The following is a 15,988-nucleotide window of genomic DNA, read 5'->3' on the forward strand; positions in this document are numbered from 1 at the left end:
TCTAATGCAAAGATCTAACCACACACAGCACTTCTAAGAAATTCTAGCATAAACCACAAGAGCAAGAGGATGCAGCCCACCGCAAATTCTAAGTAGAGCACAACCACAATTGTGCCTGTAAAATTCCACATAGACACGTGTATGAAGGTACCAGGTACATAACGCCACCTAGTAGAGTTGGGCGGGTGACTTTGCATCTTGGGGTGCTCTCTCTTGATTGGTTGATGAAGTACTGCAGAAAGGCTGGCCTTCACTCTGTCAAAAAGGTATAAAAGCACTCTGTGTATGCCCATGGGTTGGGCAGAATGAGAAACTCATTCTCACTGCCACCATTTATTGCAATAAATGTTTTAATAAATCTGTTTTATAATATGTACAACTGCCTGAGATTTCGTCTGGTCAATTTGGGAAGCCAATCATCCATATTACATTTCTGGTGTCCTTACAGCTGGAAACTGGGTCTGATCTAGCAGGGTTATTCCATGTTCTTAAACAGCTGCATCCTCTCATCTTCTCTCCCCTCCCAAGCAGAACCTCCTCTTCCCCCCAGGAGACCTCTGATCATGAACCAACCAAAGGGACACACCTACAATGACTCTGAATTTGCCACTGTATCAGGTGTGGCCTTCGTTCTTGAGGTCTAAGGGGTGAAGAGGGAGAAATCGGGGGTCAAGGCAGGGCTTGGGGTGTGGCTGGAGGGAATATGGGGGTGGGCAGGCAAGGCATTCCTCATAACGAATCTCTTCAGGCTGCCTTTGGGCAACGGCATGTTCCTCCGGATCTTCTGCTGCAGCAAAACTGTCCATTGGATCCCCAGCCTCTTCCTTTGAAGAGATTTTCTCCAGAGTCTGGGCTTGAGGGGCTCCTGACATTGCGAAGACCCCAAGGCGCAAACAATCGAGCCAAAGTATATCTGGAATTAAGAACACGTGAGAGTTCCAAGCCACCTCTTCTGGAGAGCTTTCCTGTTCAGTTTCTGTTAATTGGTTCTCATGGGAAACTTACAGATTCTTGCTTCACACAATTAACTCAAGGCAGTGTCAATTTACTCTTGGCAGAAAGCCAAGGTCTGCCTGACCTGGAAACTACTCTCTGATTGGTTAACGACCAGCACTGAACTCTGTTATCTAGGAATGCTAGCACAGTTGTTTCTTGTTGGGTGTTAGGAGTAGGAGTGCTGTGTATGGTTGGAGAGAGAGAGACAGAAGAGGATTTATTTTGCTTTGCTTTGTATGCAGAAACTCTGCTGGTTTTATTTTCTTTTAATCCTGTAAATAGTTATTCTGCGTCTAGCCGACTAGTCATTTCCACCTCAACTAGCTGCTGCGCTGTGCAGGAAAACTCTGCTACGTTTGGGCTAAAGCCACTAGAGCTATGCCTGACACTTCAAAATTCTAAGATTTCCATGATGACAAGCTTCTCTTTCAACTCTGCCACTCTTCAGCTTTCTGCGTTCAAAGTTGTGCAAACTTTGGAAAGGATTCCCGATTGCAAAACCAAGCTTAGCACCCAAGGAGAGAGAGTGTGTTGTGGTCTGCGGAGACTGCAGAACAAAGAACGGGGTGAAGGGAGTGGCAGTGGCAAAGGGAGGTCAGCAACCCCTTAGCTGTGGGAACTGTGTACAGCCCTTTGATTGGTTCTAAATATATACCAAATTCTTTCTCGAAAGCTATAATTAAAAAAAATCCCATCTATTTCAGGGGACTTGTGTGCCAGAAAGAAGATGATTTAATTACAGCTTTCAAAGTGGAATTTGACCACAAGATATACAGAAATCAATAAGCAAAGAGCAATGCAGTTCCTATACAACATGCAATAATGTCATCTATCGGCTGATTTTCGGGAACTCTTGCTACAATGCCTTAAACGAAAAGGAATAGGCTCTTATCAATGAGAAGGTAGAGGAGATGGCCAGCCTGGGCAGCTGTTTCTGAGATCAATTCCTCACATTTCTTTCTTTTTTTAAAAAAAAAAAAACCTGTTTGCTCTCCCCTCTTCTTTTACAACAACCCTGTGAGGTAGGTTAGGCTAGCTTGAGACAAGGTGATCTTCATGGATGAGTTTACAACAGTTTGGATTAGCATATCGGATTTAATAAAGGAGGTTAAAGGGGTGTCTGTGTTTAAGTTTTAGAGATGTTGTGGTTGAGGAAGATCTACAACTAGTAGTAAGAATTAACACAGGCAAGAAGAGGAAATTTAGCAAGATGGAAATTTACACAGATGTCATGGGGAAAACATGGAATGGGGCAGCAATGACTAAACTGAGCAATTTTGTGGGAATCAGATCTTTATGAGACCCCACTGCTGAGGTGCAACATGAGATCTGTGTTGTCCCACCCCCCCCAAAAAAATTCTCTGCTCCTTCTTCCTTAGCCAACTTCTGGTTGTAAGATACCTGCCCTTTTACTCCACGACTGTGAAGTTTATGTAGGAGCTTCCAGTAAAGGGACTTTCTCTAAATATTTTTGGAAGGCCAATCATATGATGTCCTTGGACTGCTCTTATCTACGGATTTGCTTGTAGCCTTTTAAAATTCTTTCAGGGTTACTTGCCGACTGTAAAGCGGGTCTGAACGTTAATGTAAAAAAAAAAGAGAGAGCTAAAAGCAGAAGAAATCCTTGAAAAAATGAAAAACCTATGTCCTACCCAAAGTAAAAGCAAGGCAGACACAAACACACACACACAGAGAGAGAGAGAGAGAGAGAGAGAGAGAGATTAAAGCAGTACTTGTAAATATAGCCAGAGTTCTGTGATTTTATAGCATTTCATATTTATGGACTATGGTTCACTACAACCATTTAAAACAGTATCGCTAAACCCCACTGATCCGATGGGCGGCAGTGAGACATCCCTGAGTCACAATGAGTGCAAATGAGTTCAGGCTTCTTTGATATATACCAGTACGCTTTACTGCCTGCAAACGACACTAACGAAAAGAATTATAGGTGATGTGTTGCAGCTCTGTCTACAAAAAGACCAGGAATGTTACACAGAGCCTCAAGAAAACCATTTCCCTATGGAACAAGGTTTCTTCTGACTAGCTCTGATGTCGTGGCAATAAGTAATTCAAAAGTTCAAAGTTACCCCGCTCACCCCTGCCCCCCATTCGTTGGCATGGCCCAGCCAAAGTTAAGCACTTGCGTTGATGCCTGAGAGATGTACAAGGATGGGATTTGAATGCTTGGCGGCACTTGACACTTCTCCCTACCGTCCCATTAGTGTCTGCCCCCCCCCCCCCCGGTTAGAATGTAGACTGCAAACTGCTTGGGGCAGAAACTTCTTGCTTCTTGCTTCTTTAGAGCCCTATGGAATCCAACCCTTTGCACAATTGGTTCCATGTGGCCAAACCATTGGCTCCCCATGCAAAAACAACATGCCAGAGGGAGGTGGGTGGGTGGGGATCTGCTCTTTGGGAATTTTTTTGGGCCCCCCTCTAATCTACGCTTTGGTTCCTGAACCATAATGGTAACAGGAAGCCGTGGTTGCCACCAAGTTGTTAGGTAAAGGTAAAGGGACCCCCTGACCATTATAATAATGATGATGATGATGATAATAATTTATTATTTGTATACCGCCCATCCAGCTGAGTCTCCCCAACCACTCTGGGCGGCTCCCAATTGAGTATTAAAACAGTACAGCATTAAATATTAAAAGCTTCCTTACACAGGGCTGCCTTCAGATGTCTTTCAAAAATAGGATAGCTGCTTATTTCCTTGACATTTGATGGAAGGGCATTCCACAGGGCAGGTGCCACTACCGAGAAGGCCCTCTGTCTGGTTCCCTGTAACCTCACTTCTCACAATGAGGGAACCGCCAGAAGGCCCTCGGCGCTGGATCTCGGTGTCCGGGCTGAACGTTAGGTCCAGTCGCGAATGACTCTGGGGTTGCGGTGCTCATCTCACTGGCCGAGAGAGCCAGCGTACAGTTTCCAGGTCATGTGGCCAGCATGACTAAGTCGCTTCTGGTGAACCAGAGCGGCGCACAGAAACACCGTTTATCTTCCCGCCGGCGCAGTACCTATTTATCTACTTACACTTTGATGTGCTTTCGAACTGCTAGGTTGGCAGGAGCAGGGACCGAGCAACAGGAGCAGGGACCGAGCAACGGGAGCTCACCCTGTCGTGGGGATTCGAACCGCCCACCTTCTGATCGGCAAGCCCTAGGCTCAGTGGTTTAGACCACAGCGTCACCCGCGTCCCAAGTTGTTAGGTATAGTGATTTAATTTAATGAAACTGGGAATGCTTCAATGCATTAAAGGTAAAGGGACCTCTGACCGTTAGGTCCAGTCGCGGATGACTCTGGGGTTGCGACGCTCATCTCGCTTTGCTGGCCGAGGGAGCCAGCGTACAGCTTCAATGCATTACAGTGTGTTTAATTCTGGAATGTTCCCCAGTAACTCTCATGTGATTGGTTAGCTGTGGTCACACGAGAGGTATCTTATTACTTGGATGCCTTTAAAATATGACAGCACAAATTTGTGAAGGCTGTGGGATGTGAAACACAAGAGCAGTCAAGTACAACATCCCTAGAGTGGACATAAAAGGGGATGTCTGGACCAGCCAGTCGGAACTTCCTGTTTCTCCTAAGCTGGGACAGACTTCCTCTGCATGTGACTCGAGGTGGGCATGGCCTTACCTGTGCAGGTAACAAAAGCATAGGACTGGCTGCCATCTCTCTCTCTCTCTCTCTCTCTCTGACTACATTCATCAAGGAAGCAACATCTGCTTTGCCTAAGATGCTCTCTTCCAGCCAAGAGAGGACAAAGGGGCTGTCTTCTTCTTCTTCTAATAATAATAACAATAACAATAATAATAATAATAATAATAATTTTTTATTTGTACCCCGCCCATCTGGCTGAGTCTCCCCAGCCACTCTGGGCGGCTCCCAATCGAATATCAAAACAATACAGCAATAGCACAATTACAAAAGTCACAAACAATACATAAACCACATCAAAAAATACACAACCGAATGGAAAACAATTTCCACATAAATCAAAATCTAAAACTAAGAATACAGCCTTAATAGGTTGTCCTTATGAGATAGCTTAGAAAAGTAACATATACCTGGAAACTAAGTCTGCCTTCTGGGATCCAACTGTGAACAGAATGTGTGAGTAAACTCTTTTTATACTTTTATAGAAGACTGTGTCATGCCTTGTCTTTATAAGGGGGAAACACCAGGACAGTTATTATAGAGGCTTTAGCGAGCCTGAGCAAACGGATACGCTGTGCAAGTTTAAAAAGGGGAATGTTACTCTGCTAAATTGTGGAACTTGTTAATACAAGTTGAAGAGGCTATAATCAAACAATATATCCCTTCCTGCATCCCTGAACATTCCCACAAAGACTACCCGTGGCTACTAGCCAAACAAAACTACGTTGACTCACTACTCGGGAGGCAGCAATGCTTCTGAATGCCAATTGCTGGAAACCACAGGAGGAGGGGGGGCTCTTGTGCTCAGGTCCCGCTTGTAGGTTTTGCTTGGGCATCTGGTTGGCCACTGTGAGAACAGGATGCTGGACTAGAGGGGCCCCCTGGTCTGATCCAGCAGGACTCTTCTTACATTCACCAAACACAATCTCCATTCATTTCGGTGCAAAGGAAACACAACAGAAATGGTCTCTGTGTACAAATCAATTGCCTATCATTTGTTGCTTTAAGGCCCAAAACAGCAGCTGGGTGGGTTTCCTGCATTCAGAATCTTAGGCTGGGCAAAAGGAACTCTGGGAAGGAAGCAAAGGGCAAGGGGAAGTTGAGCTGGGCAAGAGTTAAACAAAAGCATTCCCAGACCTGAACTCTCCACTGGACATCTTGTTTTAAATCCTGCGCCCGCAGATGCAACCAAAAGGCAGCAGTGGTAGTTGGCCCTCAAAAGTATCAGCCCTCGAGTGCCTCAGTGTTTCGGATGGTGGCTTTGAAATCCAATCCATTTCCTAGAACTGGAAATGAAGAATTAATCCTTGAACTGTAAAAATAACATCCTGCATGGGAGAATTAATGGAAATAAGTAACAGGCCAGCCAGTAAGGCACTTTCATCCTGGATTTTTAATTCTCTGGTTTATTTTGGACGAGAACACTCGAAGCGTGCGTTGTTGTTTTTCTCCTCGCCTGCCCCCCCTACTTTCTTGGTATCCAATGTACACATGATGGTTGCAATAAATTAGAATATTTAGCTGTTTGAACTCTTAACAAAACACTCTCCTCCTCCGCCTTTAGTTAAGTTCCTTTAGGCTGTCCCCAAGCCAAGGATTTGGGCAGCATATGCTCAAAACATGTTTTAGCTGCTGACCTCACCAACCGAACACGTGAAAGCTAAAAATAAACTTGGGATGGCAGAGCTAGACAAATGGGAGCCCACATTCCTTCCTGGGAAAGGAAAGAGAGACAGCAACTCCTCTGATCTGTTTATTGTAGGAAGATAAGATCTGATGTCAAATGTCCGAATGGAGATTGACTTTCTGGATTCTGTCTTCCGGACAGCGCAGTCCTCTTCTAGATGCATCCTATGAGAATCCAGTGTTCTCCACCTCCATGTTGCATTGAACCAAATCCACAATTATTTCCTCAATGTCCCCCATTTTGTTGTTGTTGTTTAGTCGTGTCCGACTCTTCGTGACCCCATGGACCATAGCACGCCAGGCACTCCACTCTATTCCACTCTACTGGGAGCTGGAAGGGGACCTGATGCTTAGAGTCATCTCCCTCCAGTTGAGTGCCTTCCAAACAGACATGGACCACATTCCTATCAAACTGTAATGCACTTAAAAAAATAAATTTTATTAAGGTTCATAGAAAAAAATACAAAATTTAATATCTTATCCTGTTTTTTAACCAAACCAAGACTTTTATCTAGATACAATAAGAACACGAAAAGTGGCAGGCGGGGGGGGGGGGGATAGAGAAATGTTATCATGGGCTGACCCTTGAGTCCGCTAGATGACATCGCAAGGGATCGTTGCCTTAGGAGAGTGAGAAAAATCCTCAGGGATGACTCACACCCTGGTCTCGTCAAACAAGCAAAGACTTTACTGTGTCCTTTCGAATGCAGTTTTGAATTGTGTTCTCCTTTTCCATATAGCAGAATGCATCTCATCTCTGAATAGCGGTGAGGTGAATGCTCGGAAGCAGTGCTGACGTATCATTCACAAGTCATTAAAGCAAATTTGAAGCCACTCCCCAACACAAAACTGAGTTTGGCTAGGGTTGCTCTCTCTTGTAGGGCTACATCGCAGCAAGTATAGCTATTCACACAACTCGTGTCTGTCTAAGCAAAATGAAGAGGGGGTGGAGATCTATTCGTATACTAGGGAGTGTTAAGAGCCAGTTGTTTATCACCCCTCGCTTGATTAAAGGCTTAACTGCCTGGGGGGAAAGGGAATATCCTTCCCAAGTGATGGAACACAGGTGACTATCCTAATTGCCTTGATCTGTAACAGCTGAATTTAAATTCATTGGCCCATCAGTGAAAGTTACACGTGGGATTGAGGCCATAAGGTCCAGCGCCAAGGGCCTTCTGGCGGTTCCCCCGCTACAAGAAGCCAAGTTACAGGGAACCAGGCAGAGGGCCTTCTCGGTAGTGGCACCCACCCTGTGGAATGCCCTCCCACCAGAGGTCAAAGAGAACAACTACCAGACCTTTAGAAGGCATCTCAAGGCAGCCCTGTTTAGGGAAGCTTTTAATGTTTGATGGATTTCTGTATTTTAATATTTTGTTGGAAGCCGCCCAGAGTGGCTGGGGGAACCCGGCCAGATGGGCGGGGTATAAATAATAAATTATTATTATTATTATTATTATTATTATTAGAATCTGTCTTTTGAGATGTGAATTGCTAATTGCCTTTGTCTTGGAGAAGATGCTAGTCATGCACTTGCCAGGCCCTTGCCTTCCGGAAATGGGTCTCCGTTGTTCCGTAAGTCTCTTTGTAAGTATGCAATTGTATTAGCTAGTGAAACTATGCAATGTCTTTTTTCCCCATTGCTTGTAATCCTTTGAGAATTAGTTAACCTTTTCTTCCTAAATAAATTTCCAAAAGGATATTTTGGTCTGTCTATTTTGTGCCTCCTGCTGCAGAGCTGAATCCTGTGTCTGACCACAAGGTTGCTCTACCATTTGAATCTCTACCTGTGCCCGCCGTAATGCGTCAAGGTTTATTTAGTCTGGAACAGCAGGGAGGTTGCCCCCCCCCCCGTTTCAGGACTGTTTAAAATAAAGGAGGAGTGGTGGCAGTGGGTACCAGTTTTGCGTTTTGTGTACTTTGGGGGAGAAAACCGTGTCCTCCCTTTCTCCCAGTTTCACAGCCCTGCCTTGGATAAGGAGGCTGGTGGGAGAAGGAACACGAGGAAGACGTGTTAACCCATTGTGCTCTTTGTTAACCCCCTGGAATCACCGCTGTGGGGAACAAGCCCTTCTTGAAATGACCATGCTGTAAGTTCTGGACTCCCTGCATGCAGACGGAAGGTATAAATATGTGAATAAATCGTATTTCAAAAGCTATTAACAGTCCCCGCTGCGTCTTTATTTCTCTAAAGGAGCACAACCCCTTGGTAAGTACCTGGAACCCCACTATTGCTCAGCAGAGTGGGGGTCCAACTTCTGTTACCAACAGCAGTCACAATATTGCTGGAAGTCTTGGAAGTATCACAAGATTCTTTGTTCTATCTTGGGAGGGTTTCAGGCTGAACAGGCACCGGGGATGGGCGTTTTACTTATGTAATGACCCTGCCTTCGTGGCAAGGGGTTAGTTTTCCTAAACACCATCAGCACTGGGGAAATTAAGCATCATTTCAAGCCTCCTTGAAAGAAAAGCACGGGGAGCAGCTACGAAAAGGTACAAGGGATGGGAATGGAAACAAAGAGAAAGGAAATCCCTTATTTCATAATGGGGCAAACAGAAGCACTGGGAGGAATACGTCAAGTGAAACCTAAAACCATACCTAATTCATTTAAGAGGAGGCAAAATGCGAAGTATATCCTGCCTCTGGGAATAATGCTGGTAGGAAGCTTTCACCGGCAAGGCTGGAGACTTTCTATTTGCCCTGGAATTTGAGCTGTTGTTTGCAAAACCTTCCCAAGAGTCCGCTTTTTTTCAAGTGTCCGATACTTTTGGCCAATCTGTTTTCCAGAATGACCAATTCCCTGAGCCCGTTTTCTCTCTGTTACGTTATCAGAAGCCAGGAGTTGTCAGAAGTGAGAAAAGCAACAACGCTTCTGCTTGAGATGCAGGAGGACAGGGGAGAATAGGGATTTTTGAGCAAAGTATCTTATGCAGCTTCATGCTATAGGAAAATAGGAAGCTGTCATCTGTTGAGCAAGATCAATGGTCCATCTAGCTCAATACTGTTGACTCAAGGTTTCAGACCGGGGGGGGGGTTAATTCTAGCCCCATCTGAAGATGCTGGGGATTGAACCCTCTGCACACAAAGGAGATGTTCTCTCACTGAGCTACAGCTCTATAGACAGGAAGAGCGGGCCAGTTGAAAAGGCAGCAACCCTCAATCACAACAGGATTGCAGAAGGTAACATCAGATAAAAACATATTTTTACAGTGCCATGCTTGACACGAAATGCCCTAACAAAAACTCCAGGCTGGTGTTTTATTGCAAGCAAATTCTGCAACATCTTCTTGAGTTAGGCTCCTTCTGCACTATGCATATGAAGCAGTATTGTGCCACTTTAAACCATCATGGCGTCTCCCAAATAAGTCTTGGAGCCGACTTCCGGCATGGTGCGCTTCAGGAGCGGGTCGGGGGGAAAGAGCTCTGCTCAGCCTGTCAGGGATAAAGACAGTGAGGGGGTGCGAGGACGATGCTAATCCCCCCCCAAAAAATTGGAGAAGAGGTCCCTAATTGAACAGAGAACGCCCAGCAGCACAACAAGGGGTTTCCTGCCTTCGGAAAAACAAACAAAATGCAGCTTTAAAAAGAGAGCTGTCGGAGACAACTGAAGAACCTCAGCGCTAACAGAGGAAATCTCTCAGCCGTGAGATGTCTCAAAGACCCGAAAAAGCAAGCACCGGGTTTCTCTTTTTATACAACTGACGCTGAAAGCAGTCACCAGCAAACGAAAAACTGCCTAAATTAAAAAGGGGATGACTGGAGAAGTTAAAAGTTAGAAGTACAGTTACAATTTAATTATAAAGGAACAGAGACTCACCATGTGGAGATTTATTTAAGTTGTGTATGATGAACCGTGTGCCCGAGAGGGCGGACTGAGACTTTAACTGGCAAGGGCCAGCATAGTGAATCTACATTTATTCATTTAAGAGACTGGAAAAAAAAACTGAAAGACTAAGTAAAATTGAAGAACACGAAGGGGGGAAATACTTAGTAAGTGAGAGAAGTGGGAAAATAATACAACAGAAAATCGGAGAGAACAACGAGAATTCTTAAGGGGAATTTAAAGCAGGGGGAAACCAGAAATAAAAGATCGGGGGAAGATTAGAACGCTGTGGGAAGAGCAGGACCCCGAGAGAGAGAGAGAGAGAGAGAGAGAGAGAGAGAGAGAGAGAGAGAGAGAGGCTGAGAGAGAGGCTGAGAGAGAGGCTGAGAGGGCGTGGGGAAACGAAGGAGAAGCGAAGAGACAGAAACAAAGAGAAGAGGAAATAAGGCAAAGCTATCAAAAACTGTTGGGAAGTCAAGAGGGTCAATGTTGGACAAAGTTGGGAAAAGGGAAAGACTGAAGAAAATAGAGATGAACACGGTGATGACTCAGCGATGCCAGAGGGAGGAACAGGAAGAGGAAAACGCAAGTAGAAAAGGGGAAAGAGAATAAGACTGTATAATAAGAGACTACAATGCCACCTAGAGGGAGGGGGGACAAATTGCGGGATATACGATATTGGTGAATAGGTTATAACGATATATTGGGAAGGAATAAAAGAGGGATATTAAAAGAGGGAATTTAAACCAAAATATTATAAACGGAAAAATATCAATTATATTAAAATAAAAAGGAGGCGAAATAAGTAAGAAAACCCCAAGATTAAAATCTGACTGCTGGCAAGAAAGTAAATAATAATTCCTATATAATTCATATAGTGATTAAGAGAAAGATTGAAACGTTAATTGTGTGTGTTTCCACAGGGACTCCCACAAGTACTACAACCATCACAACCAATCTCTAAAAGAGGAAAATAAATCAACAGGGCCCATTTTACAAAAAGAACAGATTTAAGAAAATGAATTCAGGGCAAAATAATGAGAACAAAATGAAGCCAAAAACTAGACAACACTTTAACTGCAACAGCACAGTTAAGAAGACAGTCACAGAATCAGACCCCCTGACAGATCTTAAAGAGATGATATCCAAAATGGATAAAAATACCTTTTTGCAAAGGCAAAAAGAAATTAAAAATAGATGGAATAACTATAATAATAATAATGGAGATTCCTCCAAGGTTGCTTCAAAAAAGAAAAAAACTACCAATTCCTAGAGTATTGAAAACGAAAAAGATTTTTTTCCGTTGGGAATACCCCAAATGACTGTCCTTTTCCTTTAAAGGTAGTAGAAGAAAATTTGAGACTGTAGCAGAGGCTGAAAGATTTTGGATAACTTATTCGCAGCAACTTGGAGGGGACAGAGTGAGACCAGTGGACAATCAGAGGGAAGAAGGCGAGGAAGAAGAAGATGCCACAATTACATCCAGCGCAGAGCAAGAGGAGGAGGAAGAAGAGGAAGAAGAGGAGAAGGAGGAGGGAGAAGAACAGGAGTAAAGAATCTAATTAACTTTTCTTGATTAATTCCCCTATCCACCTTCATAGTAAAGAAGGAACTTTCATTTAATAACTTTTTCCCTTCTCCCCATTTCCCTACATTACATTCTTAACCAGCCTAGATGTTTACTGAAATAGTTAAATTAAAAGCATGAAACTGAAAGCAGTCTCTTGGAATATAAATGGTTTAAATTATAAAAAGAAAAGAAACAGATTAGGTCATTTATCGAAAAACCAAAATTGGGACATAATATGCTGTCATGGACATGGCATGGGAGTTATAGTATGAACAACTCTGAATCCTTGGTTAAAAGCAATGTATGCTGGGAGAGACAGCAAAGCAGGCTGGGTTAAAAGCCTTTAACAAATACCGGCCGTGTCTCTCTCTGCTGCCCCCAATTAGCTGCCTGCAAAGGAATGTGGTAATTGCCTTTGGCTGAAGAAGAGACACCGATGTTACTTATTTCCTTGTGGTATGGATGGGAGGGGGATCAATTGGACCATCCTGTCCACCTGAGAGCAGCCTGCCCTTGATTGAGTTGGGAAGGAATAAGAGAACTGTCTTACCACCTGCCAATATTCAATTAGGGTATGAAGTAAGACAGCTGAAAATAAATGGGTTACACCTAGAGTCATTGGTGATTGCTAATTAAAGCCTTATTTTCATTGGTGGGAAAACGGAACCCCACCTGACCCTTTTCACAATAACTTGGGAGTTCTAGTGTTAGAACTTCGCACTTTGTTACTTGCAATTTCGCCAGAGCTTCTGCCAGTATGAAGCTGTGGGAGGGGAAGGGGGGCCTGCAGGCTTTGCCCTCTGAAAGCTTTGCAACCAGATATATCAACTGCCGTATCCGTATGTATCTTTAGTTAGAGCAAATTGTATGCTTTTGTTTATTATTTGCTATATCTGTAACCTCACAAGAAATGTGCACTGCTATTTTTAAGTTGTATGTTCTACACTTTTTAATAAAGCCTTGAAAAGGTATACTTTGGTTTGGACCTTGAGTACTGTTCAGGGTGGGGCAACTAGTCTGGTCCCTTAGCCATTTGGTCGCATACTGGGTGTTGAGGGCTGCTGGGGCCATGGTACATAGTGGGCCAGAGTCTGACGCCAAAGGTAACCAAACCGGTTGGATCTCTGCGTGCTTCCTAAGAAGTAGCCAGAGGCTTTCAACTTAGTAACAAGGCAGAAAGCTATCCCTTTTAGACTCTCTGGCCAGCTGTGGGCTAAGAAAGGGTGCTGGCAGTGACTACTGATAATTGTTTTGACTAGGGTACACAAACTACATGCCTATCTGCCCGATTCCCACCATCTGCCAAAGCCAGGAGACAGGTTGGGAGGAGCAAGGACTAGCCACCGGTCATTACATATGCCTTCAAGAAACGCATGTCAATAAAAAACATGAAAGGATATTAAAAAATAATAAATTAGGATTGGAATTTATTGCTGCAGAAGAAAGAAAAAAGAGAGGGGTAGTAATCTATGTGAAAGAAAAGTGGGAACCAGAACTGGTATGGAAGGATGATGAAGGAAGAATTGTAATAGTAAAAACAAGAGTAGAAGGAGAACAATGGATCTGGGTTGGTGTGTATGCGCCAAACGGAAGTAAGGTAGAATTCCATAGCAGAGGGGGCATTTTCTCAAGGATTTTTTTTTTGAGAGACTATGACAAAAACTATGCACAGTGGTGCCTGAAAGCCAAAGCATATTTAAAAAGACAAGATCTATGGACAATAGTTGAAAACCCACTTGATAGTAATCTCACAGAAGAGGAACTTAGGCAAGATGAGATAGCCAGTTCCACTCTCATTTTGAGTATTGAGAACTCCCAACTACCACATGTTCAAAATTTAGTTACAGCAAACAAAATTTGGGTGGCATTAAGGGATATTTATGTTAGACAAACTGCTGGTAGCAGAATTGGGCTAATGCGTGTTTTGTATAACACAAAGCTTGCTCCAGGACAATGTGTGAAGGAGCATTTACAGAAGCTAACAGAAGCTGACTGCACAGAATTGCAGACAGTAGGTGTTTAGATAGATGATGAAAATAGAGCTTACATTACTCTTAGTTCTCTAGACCCTTCTTGGAACAGTCCTGTTCAAACACTTGAGTCTATGCCTAGGCAGGAACTCACTATGGGATATGTCTATGGGAGGCTCGTTACTGAACAAGAAAGACGTTCAAGACGAAAGGAAGAAGGTTCTAAATGGGTTCTACGCCCTCAGTCAGGAGCTGTTAGAGCTTCTACAGGTCCTAGTTGTGAGGGGGATGAGAAGGCATTTATTGTGCGCAGATGCTATCGATGCCAAGACCCTACACATGTAATTCGTGACTGCCCTCATCCTGAGAGAGGAGCTAGTTCACATGGAAGTCAGAAAAAGAGGTTTTCTGGAAAGAAGCAAATCAAATCTCGGTTTGTTGTTGCCAAAGTAGCACACTCTGAGGGGGTTGTTTCACAGTCACGGGTTATTGACTCAGCCTCAACCAGACATTTAGTAAATTCCCCTGGTTGTATTAGTAAGAAAGCTAAACTTGACAAATCATATGTCTGTCTTGCAGATGGAGGGAAGAAAGCAATAACGGCTTATGGTTACACATTTGTACAGTGTCTTAAGTACAAACCTTGAGGTTTATTGTGTTACAGGGTTAGAAAACAATTTAATGTCAGTATCCTGTTTAGCAGAAGCTGGTTTTGAGGTAGTGTTTAGAAAAGGCTATTGTCAAATTAAGAAAGAGGCTAAAGTGTATGCCACTGCTAAATTAGTTAATGGGTTGTATGTTTTAGTTGTATGTCTTAGTTGTATGTTTTAGTTGTATGTCTCCCTGCTTATTTAACTTATATGCAGAATTCATCATGTGAAAGGCTGGACTAGATCAATCCCAAGCCGGAATTAAGATTGCCGGAAGAAATAACAACCTCAGATATGCAGATGACACAACCTTGATGGCAGAAAGCGAGGAGGAATTAAAGAACCTTTTAATGAGGGTGAAAGAGGAGAGCGCAAAATATGGTCTGAAGCTCAACATCAAAAAAACCAAGATCATGGCCACTGGTCCCATCACCTCCTGGCAAATAGAAGGGGAAGAAATGGAGGCAGTGAGAGATTTTACTTTCTTGGGCTCCTTGATCACTGCAGATGGTGACAGCAGTCACGAAATTAAAAGACGCCTGCTTCTTGGGAGAAAAGCAATGACAAACCTAGACAGCATCTTAAAAAGCAGAGACATCACCTTGCCGACAAAGGTCCGTATAGTTAAAGCTATGGTTTTCCCAGTAGTGATGTATGGAAGTGAGAGCTGGACCATAAAGAAGGCTGATCGCCGAAGAATTGATGCTTTTGAATTATGGTGCTGGAGGAGACTCTTGAGAGTCCCATGGACTGCAAGAAGATCAAACCTATCCATTCTTAAGGAAATCAGCCCTGAGTGCTCCCTGGAAGGACAGATCGTGAAGCTGAGGCTCCAATACTTTGGCCACCTCATGAGAAGAGAAGAATCCTTGGAAAAGACCCTGATGTTGGGAAAGATTGAGGGCACTAGGAGAAGGGGACGACAGAGGACGAGATGGTTGGACAGTGTTCTCGAAGCTACGAACATGAGTTTGACCAAACTGCGGGAGGCAGTGCAAGACAGGAGTGCCTGGCGTGCTATGGTACATGGGGTCACGAAGAGTAGGACACGACTAAACGACTAAACAACAACAACAAATGTTTTAGTTGATACAGATGTTGTTAACCAACCATGGAAGGTTCAAGCCAAGTGTGCTAACACTCCCCAGCACCAGAAATGTGCCCATTTATGGCATAGACATGTGGGCCATTCACATTAGACAAACGTTAAAAAGTTGGAGTCTTTTGCCACTGGGTGTAAATTAGAGGCTTGTGGAAAGTGTCTGGAATGCAGAGCCTCTAAGGCGGCGAAGGTGCATTCATGTTCATATCCAGAAAGTACTAGAAAAAGTGATAAGCTACGAACATGAGTTTGACCACACTGCGGGAGGCAGTGCGAGACAGGAGTGCCTGGCGTGCTATGGTCCATGGGGTCACGAAGAGTCGGACACGACTAAACGACTAAACAACAACACCGCGGAATTTTAGAACCAAAAACACCAGGGTGGATTTTGCCTCTGGAAGCAGTGTCTGTTAAAAGGCAAAACATTGGAACAAGTTGGCCATCGTATAAAACTCTGCTGGAGGAGGTTGATGGGGATTTAAAATTAAAAGAGTACAAAGAAGTGAAATCATTCTTGACTAGTTGGCTGC

At 43.8% G+C, this 15,988-nt stretch overlaps 1 protein-coding gene across 1 annotated transcript in view; it reads left to right on the forward strand.

The window, feature by feature from the left end:
• The window catches only part of KIAA0586 (KIAA0586 ortholog), a 328,230-nt gene extending 313,203 nt beyond the window's left edge, over positions 1-15,027 (forward strand). Inside the window, 1 exon segment of the mRNA XM_060271150.1 lies at positions 14,864-15,027. The gene's annotated coding sequence lies outside the window, so the exon portion shown is untranslated.
• Positions 15,028-15,988: the final 961 nt, after the last annotated feature.

Source organism: Zootoca vivipara, chromosome 1 (genome assembly GCF_963506605.1).
Source record: "Zootoca vivipara chromosome 1, rZooViv1.1, whole genome shotgun sequence".
NCBI lineage: Eukaryota > Metazoa > Chordata > Lepidosauria > Squamata > Lacertidae > Zootoca > Zootoca vivipara.